General features: G+C 45.6%; 1 pseudogene; it reads left to right on the top strand.

The window, feature by feature from the left end:
• Positions 1–3,536: 3,536 nt before the first annotated feature.
• On the top strand, positions 3,537–4,575 carry LOC100483227 (annotated as a pseudogene).
• The last annotated feature ends 5,917 nt before the right edge of the window (positions 4,576–10,492 follow it).

Raw genomic sequence — 10,492 nt, 5'->3', positions numbered from 1 at the left:
TGTCATGAAAAAGGGTGCTGTGGCCAATGTCAAAGAGGTTGCAGCCTATGTTCTCCTCCATGATTTTGATGGATTCCTGTCTCACACTGCGGTTTTTCATCCACTTGGAGTTTATCTTTGTGTATGGTGTGGGGGAGTTTTCAAGTTTCATTCTTTTGCATGTAGCTGTCCAATTTTCCCAACACCATTTATTGAAGTGACTGTCTTTTTTCCACTGTATGTTTTTTTCTGCTTTGTCTAATTAGTTGTCCAAAGAGCTGAGGGTCCATTCCTGGGTTCTCTATTCTGTTCCATTGGTCTATGTGTCTGTTTTTGTGCCAGTACCATGCTGTCTTTGCGATCACAGCTTTGTAGTACAACTTGAAATCCTGCATTGTGATATCCCCAGCTTTGTTTTTCCTTTTTAAATCTTCCTTGGTGATTCGTGGCCTTTTCTGTTCCACACAAATTTAAGGGCTGTTTGTTCCAGCTCTTTGAAAAATGTCATTGGAATTTTGATAGGGATAGCATTGAAAGTGTAGATTGCTCTGGGTAGCATAAACATTTTAACTATGTTAATTCTTCCGATCCATGAGCATGGAATATTTTCCCAACTTTTTGTGCCTTCTTCAATGTCTTTCCAGAGTGATCTGTAGTTTCTATAATATAGATCCTAATTCTTTTCATTTTGGATCCAAAAATATTTAGGTTTCAATCCATGCACCCTTGTTTTTAGGTTGGGATTTTTGGCAGTAACATCAATAATAGTAAAATTAAGAACAGACAATATTACTTGAGTGTATACTGTGTGTCAGAAACAGTGGTTAGAGTTTTAGGTTTGCAGTGACATTTAAATGTTCAACCACATTTATGGCGTAGGCAGTGCTCTCTCCATGATGTAGATGAAGTGACTGACAATCAGAGAGGCTCAGGAATGTACTTAATGTCACACAGCTAGGAGGTGGTGGAGCTATGATGGGATCTAACACACTAGGCTCTATAGTCTCCTTCCATTTGCCACGTTATAGCACAGCTACATGCTAAAGTAAGTCCAACCAATGTCACTTTCTTCATCTGCAAAATAAGGACATTCAAGTGCATGACCACTCTTTAGAATTGTTATGAGGTTCATAGAAAGTCCTGTATCAATGGCCTGGCACAGTGAAGCATACACTCTGGGCACTCAGCAAATATTACTTCCTTCTATCTTTTCCATTTCATGTCTGACTCCTGCTGCCAGAGTGATGTAAAATTTTCTCCCTCATGTGATCCTCCTAATCCACAGATGTTCCTTAGTTAAATCTACACTACTCAACCACTAAGACTCTCCTAGGCCCTCCACTGAAATGTTCCTCCAAATTGAACCACTGGCAGTGGATTTATAAAACCCTGGGAGGACTGTCCCAGTGGCTCATCATTTTCCTTGGCTGCTAAGGTATTCATGAACCTTGATGGATTCTGTTGTTAGCCTCCCTCCAAGGACAAGGATTTACAGAGGAGGGTAGACCCAGGCACCTGCACCTCTCAGTTGAGCAGGTGGAGAGAAAGCAAGCAAGTGGCAGAGTAAAGTTGCCAGAGTGACGTGTAAGGTGCCAAGCCCAGGAGTAGGGTGGTTCTTCCCAAACTGTGCTCAGAAATTTCAGACCTCGAGGGTGGGAGGAGCAGTTTGTCTGTCGAATCAAGGTTATTTGTTTTGGAGAGCACAGTGTTGGATGAGAGGAGGGAGAAACATTTAATGAGCACCTACTGTTTGCCAGGCACCTTAGCCAAGTAAGTTTATTGGATCCTGGAAGAAAAAGAAACTATTTTATAGTCAGGAAATGGAGACATTGACAAGTGGAATAATTTGAGTAAATTTATAAAAATAAAAGTCCAAGATGGGGATCTAACTCACCTCACCTAGGTGAGAACTGAACTCACCTCCTCCACAGACAAATCAAGTCTACACCTATTTATAGAGCAGATCCTCCTGAAGAAGAACTGAAGGCCGACTGAACAGCTTCTGTACAACACATGACAGAGACACCCTCACCATCCTGTCAACTGCATTGGGAGACATACTTCTGGGGGCTGTAAGCTGATCTGTCTGCCCTGGGTCACAGAAAATAAGCTGCAGTTTAAAGGGCAAGTAGGGGGATGCCTGGGTGGCACAGTCCTTAAGCATCTGCCTTTGGCTCAGGGTGTGATCCCAGCATTCTGGGATCGAGCCCCACATCAGGCTCCTCCACTGGGAGCCTGCTTCTTNACCAGTCCTTAAGCATCTGCCTTTGGCTCAGGGTGTGATCCCAGCATTCTGGGATCGAGCCCCACATCAGGCTCCTCCACTGGGAGCCTGCTTCTTCCTCTCCCACTCCCCCTGCTTGTGTTCTCTCTCTTGCTGGCTGTCTCTCTCTGTGTCAAATAAATAAATGTAATTTAAAAAAAATAAAGGGCAACTAGGATATGAAGGCTCCACCCTTCAAACCCCCCCAAATGTGGAGGGGGTGGTGTAGGATCACTTTCTGTGCCACGGGGCTAGAAAGAGCCATGGTTCTGATTCCCTTCAACCTTGGTAACATGGACAGAGGCAGGATCTGAGCAACACAGGCAGCCTACAGCCTCACTGAGTCCTGGGTCGCCCACCCACTCAATACCACCTGTGCCAAGAAGGCAGCCCCAGCATGGCACACACTGGGACATCCAGGGTCAGGATCCTTGACAGTTCCTAACATCACACTGAGCAGACACAGGTGGTAAGCACCCCAGAACACTCCATACTTGCAGAACCCTGCTTGCAAGGGCACCTGTGAACGGAGAGCTACATACCTAGACTGCTTTAGCTGCAGCTGCCCCAAAAAGGAGCCCCCTATATGGAAAGCCCAGGAACCCCCAGCCTACACTCTGTCAGGACACTCACAAGGCTGAAGACCCCAGGACACCCCAGCTTTCATCCACTTGTGCTCCAGGCATCCTGCTAGGAGATCCTGTGCACAGAGAAGCCCCACCAATCCTGAATCCACTTCAGCTGCTGCTACCATCCCAAAGGGCCTTCTCTGCAAAGAGCCCTGGAACACTGCACCCCACACCCACTTCAGATACAGCTGTCCTGCTAGGGCACCCCCTGTGCAGAGCACCCCAGAAAACATTAGCTCCTGATCCGTCTCCACTCCAGCCACCCTGCCAGGGGGCCCTCTGCCCAGAGAGCCCTGTGACACCAGCTTGTATCCATTTCAGCTTCAGCCAGGCGGCCTGGGTGCCCTCAGTGTGAAGATGCATGTACCCCTATGTTTATCTTACCATGACTTACAGTAGTCAAGGTGTGGAAACAACCCAGGTATCCACCAGAGATGAATTGATAAGGGCTGCCCTTCATCAAACCACCACTTCCCTGCTTGCTTACCAGGATCTTCTGCTGCTCCCCTAGATCCCCCACTATGTCAGTACCATCTTGAGGTTCACAGGGCACACCATGGTGTCCCCACTCCCCTAGCCACAGAAGCACCTAGAAGTAGCTGTGAATCCTGGTCCTCCTCCTCCTTGTTAGCAGCGGGATGCAGCCCCTGGACCAGGAAGCCAGCATGTGGGAGAAATTCCAGTTGGAAGAAGAAGCACAAGTCTCAGAACAAGGGTTTTAATGCGCTTCATGGGATCACACAAGGATCACCTCATCCTTCCAACTGTTCAATGTGTGTTGTCATTGATACTACAAGATAGAAAGCCTTCTGTGCCTTAGCAGCCAATGGTGTTCCAGTAGCACCACTGCGGGAGAGGACAAAAGAAAGTTTTGTAGGAATGCTAACAATTACAGAGTTCATAAATACACCACAGACATGGCATAAGTCAACCCTGGTACAGGTTTATGAATTAGAGGCACATACGTTTGAAACAGGGAAGGAGCTTCATCCCCAAGAAACACATAAGCCTTCAGGGAATATAGCTCCAGATGCAAATGTTTCCATGCTGTATACTCACTGATCACAAATGAAATCCACTCATTGCCAGTTATTGATCTTATAAGTGGAATACAATTTGTACACATACCCACAAAAGAATCCTCATGTTCCTCCATCATTTTATGTCTGGTCTGCCAAAGCCTGCCTTCATGAAGCAGAACCTGGATATTCTTGCATTTGGGACCCACCACAACATCCCTTCATCCACCAGGAGACTCCCATCAGTACAGCCTTGAATGTCTTTGTAGAAAGACAGCTGCTGGCCTTCCCTGTGGTGCACGAGTCAGGAGAAGTTGTGCATATTTATTCCAAGTCTGATGTAATTAAGCTTGCTGCTGAGAAAACGTTCAGTAACCTAGACATCACAGTGACCCAGGCCCTCAGCACTGCTCACAGTGTCTTGAGGGGGTTGTCAAGTACGGTAAGCTGGAAATCCTGGACAGATTAGCGTGGGCTGACCTCTGGGCTGCTGGTAACAAGTGAAGCAGATAGCATCTTGGGTGTCATTTCCCTGTCAGATGTGTGGTAAGCCCTGATACTCATGCCTGCAGGTGCCAAACAGAAGCAGAATGGCCACTGTGCATGGAGAAGCCCTTGGAGAAAACGTGAACAAGGATTCTGGATCAGGCTTTGCCTCCTGAACACTGACCGTGATAGAAGATGATGAAATGGCTATGAATGTGTATCAGGGTTTAGTGATGAGTATTTTTTTCCAGTGATGTTGAAACTGAACATAAGACGATTCAGGTTTGCATTAGAAGACTGTTTTCAGACCTTTGAACAATTTCAGATGCTATATATATTATCAAAGTGCACTGTGTCCTGAAATTATTATTTTTCATTGCAAAGAATTCACTGGTGTGTAACAGTAATAGAACATAAGGAGAGAGCATGGCCTAATCAGACCTCATGCCTTCTGTTAATACATGGGGTATTTCATTGCTATGGCCCATGGGAGCTGGAGGCACATGGGGCTGGGGTGTGAATATCTTTGAACCCTACTCAAGCCAGTTTCTTTTCCTTAGATTTGTGGAACAGCTGTAATTTGAATACAAGTAACAAATTTGTAAAACTTAATAGGATTTTTAGGTTGTGTGTTTTATGTTCCTTAATGTAAACAAGAATGTTTTACAACAGCTTTAGTTATTTTTACTCACTGCAATATTTACACATCGTGGAGGGTTAACTTCATCATTCCCATCAATAAACCATTGGCTGATATTGTAAATGTCAACTTTCTCATTTATATTTGGATCTGAAAAGGAGAAGTCTTCTACTATACCCAGTGTTAGAGTTCAAAAGCTGAAATTTCCAAAAGCATGTGTGGAGTCCTGCTCTGCTAGAGCGGAAACAGGCAGCCATTATAAGGAAAGAAAGTTATGGGGAAATGTGGATTTTTCTCCTCATATATTGAAGTATAAAATCATGATGTCTGTATGACTGCTGATGGATTATTGTTGTAAAGTGTTGTTATGGCATGTGTGGTATTGTCATTGGGTGAAGAGAAACAATGTTTTCCAATGTAAGTCCTCTGAACATGTTCCTACTGTGCATACATATGAATATAGTGTGATTTTTTATTTTTTTTTTGGCAGATTGAATTACTAAAATAAATCTTCTGTCTACTACATATAGATGAGTGAATAAAGAAAAGGTGATATATAGACCCAATGGAAATTTACTCAGCCATAAAAAAACGATGAGATCTTGCCATTTGGAAAAGGAGGGACCCAAAGTGCATAAACTTAAGTGAAATTGGTCAGAGAAAGACAAATACTGTAGGATTTCACTCATAAGTGGAATCTGAAAAGGAAACAAATAAACAAACAAGCAAACAAGCAGAATCAGACCTATAAATACAGAGAACAAAGTAATGGTTGCCAGAAGGGAGGTGAGTGGGGCATGTAGGAAATGGGTGACGGGAAGTGGGAGACACAGACTTCCCATTATGGGATGAATAATCATGGGGCTAAAAATCACAGCATAGGGAAAAGAGTTGATGGTATTGTAATAGTGTCTCTGGTGACCCATGGTAGCTACACTTGTGGTCGGCATAGCAGAAGGCAAAAACATGTCCAATCACTCTAATGTTCAACTGGTGCCAACATGATATTGTGTGTCAGCTATGTTTCGTTTTATGAGTCAGAAACTGTATATGTAAAACAGAATTGGGTTTGTTTGACAGTGATGGAAACCCAAATGTAATGCAGCTGGAATTAGCCTCACTCAGCATGTCTAGGGGCAGCAGGTAACTCTGCACTCTTGGGGACACCCTGCTCTTCAGTTCTGTGATAATTTTACTTCCAGTTCCCTTCTTTACACGTTTTTGTTTCAGTTTCCTTTCCCAGCTTTTTCCTTTGTGCCCGTTTTGTGGGTGTTCAGTCCTAGGCCACATTCTCCTCTTCTCTTCATGGTCCTTACAGGAGAAGCCCATGTGTCTCCCAGTTTCAGAGAGCACCCTTCTGCTCTGTCCTCTTTCCCCTCTGAGCTCCAGACCCTGTGTAACTGCTCAGTGATGAGAGACCTCTGAGCTGTCTTTCAACAAGTAATTGATGGGAGCTTCTTTTGTGCTGATGGAGAACAAAATGGAAGGTTCCTGAACACATTCATTTTTTTTTCTTAAATTAGTATCAGGGGTACAATGTAGTGATGCATCAGTCGCATATAACACCTAGCGCTCCTTCCATCAAGTCCCCTCCTTAATGCCTGTCACCCAGTTACCCCATTCCCCCAACTGCCTCCCCTCCAACAACCCTCAGCTTGTTGCCTGTGGTTAAGAGTCTATTATGGTTTGCCTCCCTGTTTTCATCTTATGTTATTTTTTCTTCGCTTCCCTTATGTTCATTGATTCTGTGTCTTAAATTAGGTTTATGAGAGAAATCATACACTATTTGTCTTTCTCCAACAAACTTATTTCACTTAGCCATATACCCTCTAGTTCCATGTATATCATTGCAAAGGGCAAGATTTCATTCCTTTTGGTGGATGAGTAATACATCAGTGTATGTAACACCACAGCTTCTTTATCCAAAATTCAAAAGGTTCTGATTTTGCAACACGCTGCCTATGATACTTTGGGGCATCATCCTCAAGCGGAATCCCTCCCCACACTGCATCCTCAGCCATGTCACAACAGATTCATGTCTTCAACCTCCTACCTTCCAAATGGTGGTCACTTTCCTACTTGTAGCCTATAGCATTTGTATTCTCAGATCTCTGATTGATTTCTTGAGTGTTCAGAATGCTTTGATAAGTATGTAGTTATATTTAAGGGAGGAGAGAAACTTAACTGCTCCCCCAGAACTCGCTGATTGGAGGTTGGATATGAAGACTGTGAGCCTGCTGACAGGCTGGATTTTGTTGTCCTCCTTCTATGAGGCCAAATGTCATTTTGGCAACAGGTTATGACCTGTGGCATAGCTTCATTCTTTCTAGGTTTGGTTTAGTGTGGGAAGATGTATGAAACTTAATGCCTACAATTTTCTACACTTATATTTAAGCTCAGTAGCATTTGTTCTAAAGACATGTTGTGTGACTTACCACACAAGTGTGACCTACCACACAAGTGTGACCTTTGATGGGGTTTAATGGCCCATGTCTTCATTAACGTCTGTGTCAGGGTTTAGTGAATGGTGACTGAGTGACACATTTAGCTTTGAACTGGTTGAGTCTTTCAGCCTCAGCATGACCTTCACTACAAATACAATGTAAATACTATTTTTTTATCTTGAAGAAAATTTTGCCTATTTTTTTTTGTTTGTTTTTTAACATGGTTTCCATTAGATGATGTCATGAGGGTCATCTGTCATTGGCCAGCTGAACTGCCTGGTGATTGGCTACCCAAATGAGGCCAATCTAAGAAATACCTGATTAACCAATTATGGTGGTTACATCACAAGAAGGCATTGTGATACCCTGTGGCTGTTATAAAAGCACGGCAACAGCTGAGCTGCACTGAGGAGAGAGATGGTGCTTCAGCCACAGCTCTTCCTGCTATTCATTGCATTCTCTGGCCTGTTCTCTGTTCCTGCCCATGGTAAGCCCCCTGCCTACTTCTCCTCCCCTGGGCCTCTCATCAACACTCTACACACCACCTTCATGTTCATACCTACCTTTGTGTCCCTCTGTGGTCCTGAGAGTCCTTGAACCTGCACTTGGCAACTCCTGGAACCGTTTCCCACTCTGAGGCTGGCCCTGCTACTCAGGGACACATTCCCATTTGGCTCATGGGAGGGGGATTTCAGAAATGAGAATCCCCCCATGGGAGGGGGATTCTCAGCCACTTGGGCCCCACACAGCTCTGGCATCAAAACTGGGCTCAGTATAGTAAAGTTGAGTCCACATCCTGAGGGAGCACAGGTCACACTGTGGTCACTGTGGAGCCCTCCAACCTGGCTCAGCACAGGGCACATGAATGCCCTGAACATCCAGCTGACTCAGATGTGCACAGTGTGTACAATGCCTCCAGACACCTGGCAGAGAGGGAATTTTATAAAACAAGAAATCATCACATTGCTGGTTTCTGTGTGAGTCATTTGAACTAGGTCCTCAGACCACAAACTGTCTAAACAAGGACAGCATTGGACAAATTAATTCCCCAGACACCTGCCCAACCAGGTGCCCACACACCACAAACCCTCAAACACAACAAAACACACAGAAATTCAGTCCTCAGAACAGAGCCCCATCCAGGAATCCAAAGACTGGGAGCTTTCTGATCCCATTTGACACTGGGAAGATGAATCACACAAACACTGGGTGGACAAGGAGCCCACATACCTCAAGCTGGACAGCCCATTGGCCCATAAGGCAAGTAAGACCATAGAACACTGGCCTTCCCATGTGCGAAGTAACCACGAATCCTGCATCCCAGCTCAGTATCTGGAGAATAATTCACCTGAACAAAAGCAATACCATATGCCTTTGGACCTGGATTCCAAAATCTCAGCTCTCTACTAGGCCAAGCAACCACCTGGACAATGGCTCACCAGGTGCCCTTGGACTTGGAGACCAGCAATGCAGTTCTCTATTAGACCAAGCAGGCAACTGGGCAGCAGGGTAACCATGTGCCTTTGGACCTGGAGACCAATAGAGCAGTTCTGCAACATGCCAAACAGGCACCTGTATACCAGGCTCACCATGTGCCCACCAACCTGGACATCAAAAAATCAGCTCTCTAGTAAACCAGGCAAGCACCTGGACAGCCGGATTACCATGTGCCCTTATACCTAGAGACCAAAAACTGAGCTCTGCACTAGGTCAAGGAGACACCTTGGCAGGGGGGTCACCATGTGCCCTTGGACCTGGAGACCAACATTTGAACTCTCTGATAGGCCAAGCACATACCTGGACAGTAGGCTCACCATGTGCTCTTCAATCATGACACCAACAATGCAGCTCTGTGCTAGGCTAAGATGGTACCTTGACTGCAGGCTCCCTGTGTTCCCTTGGACCTTGAGACCAAGAACGGAGCTCTGGGCTAGGCCACACAGACACCCGGACAGCTGGATCACCAGGTGCTCTTGGACCGTGGGGCCAAAAACTCAGGTCCGCACTAGGCCAAGCAGGTATCTTGACCGTGGGCTTACCATGTGCCCTTGGACCTGGAGACCAACAACTCAGCTATCTGATGGGTCTGATAGTCCAAGCAGGCACCTGGACAGCAGGCTCACCATGTGCTCTTGGACTTTGAAAGCTCAAAACTCAACTCTGTACTCAGTCGAGCAGGCACATTGAGAGTGGGATCACCATCTGTCCTTGGACCCAGACACCAAAAACACAACTTTCTAATAGGCCAAACAGGCACCTGCATTGCAGGCTCACCATGTGCCCTTGGACCTGGAGATCAATAGCTGAGCTGCTCGATAGGCCAAGCAGGCACCTGGACAGGGAGTTCACCATGTGCCCTTGGACGTGGATATTTCCTTTCCCCTTGATCACAAAGCACTCAAACACAGGGCTTGCCAGTTGGTATCAGATTATGAGACGTCTAAATGTGCTCAGCATTGAACCAGTGTGTCCACTGGAGCCATGGCCACCTTGGAGCCTTCAAACCATGAGCCCTCCATCCCAGGATAGGACTGGGCTAGGAAGCCACTGGGACATCAACTTGACCCAAAACTCTAGGACTGGTTGCCTTTCACCTCTGCAGAGACGTGAGCATTCGAGTCCCTTCCCACCTTAGATTTACTTCACCCTGAAGTCCTTGTGGCCTTCTCTATGGGCATTACTCATTTTGGAGGGAAAACTCCACCATGGTCTAGGAGATGAAATAGTTTATTAGTTCGAGGACTTTTTATTAAAACTTAGGGCAGGAAATGAGAAAGCACAATGGGAGAAAGATGTAGAGGAGACCCAGGCCCTGATCATTGTGGAGTCTTTGGCTGAGATCCTCCAGTTGAAGGAGAGGTACTTCATCGTCAGGGGAGAGGTACAGGCCTTAAAACAAGAGGCCAGGCAGTGCAGTGAGAGGCTCAGCTCCACGTGGTAGGGAGGTTCTTCATTCAAATGAAGTTCCTCCTGGATGTTTCTGCCTTACAAGGGTTAATGTTTGTGCACCCACCCACTATGGCATAGAAGGG

This window comes from Ailuropoda melanoleuca, unplaced genomic scaffold, assembly GCF_002007445.2.
Source record: "Ailuropoda melanoleuca isolate Jingjing unplaced genomic scaffold, ASM200744v2 unplaced-scaffold7480, whole genome shotgun sequence".
NCBI classification, from domain to species: Eukaryota; Metazoa; Chordata; class Mammalia; order Carnivora; family Ursidae; genus Ailuropoda; species Ailuropoda melanoleuca.
This window is presented reverse-complemented; position numbering and strand designations above follow the sequence as displayed.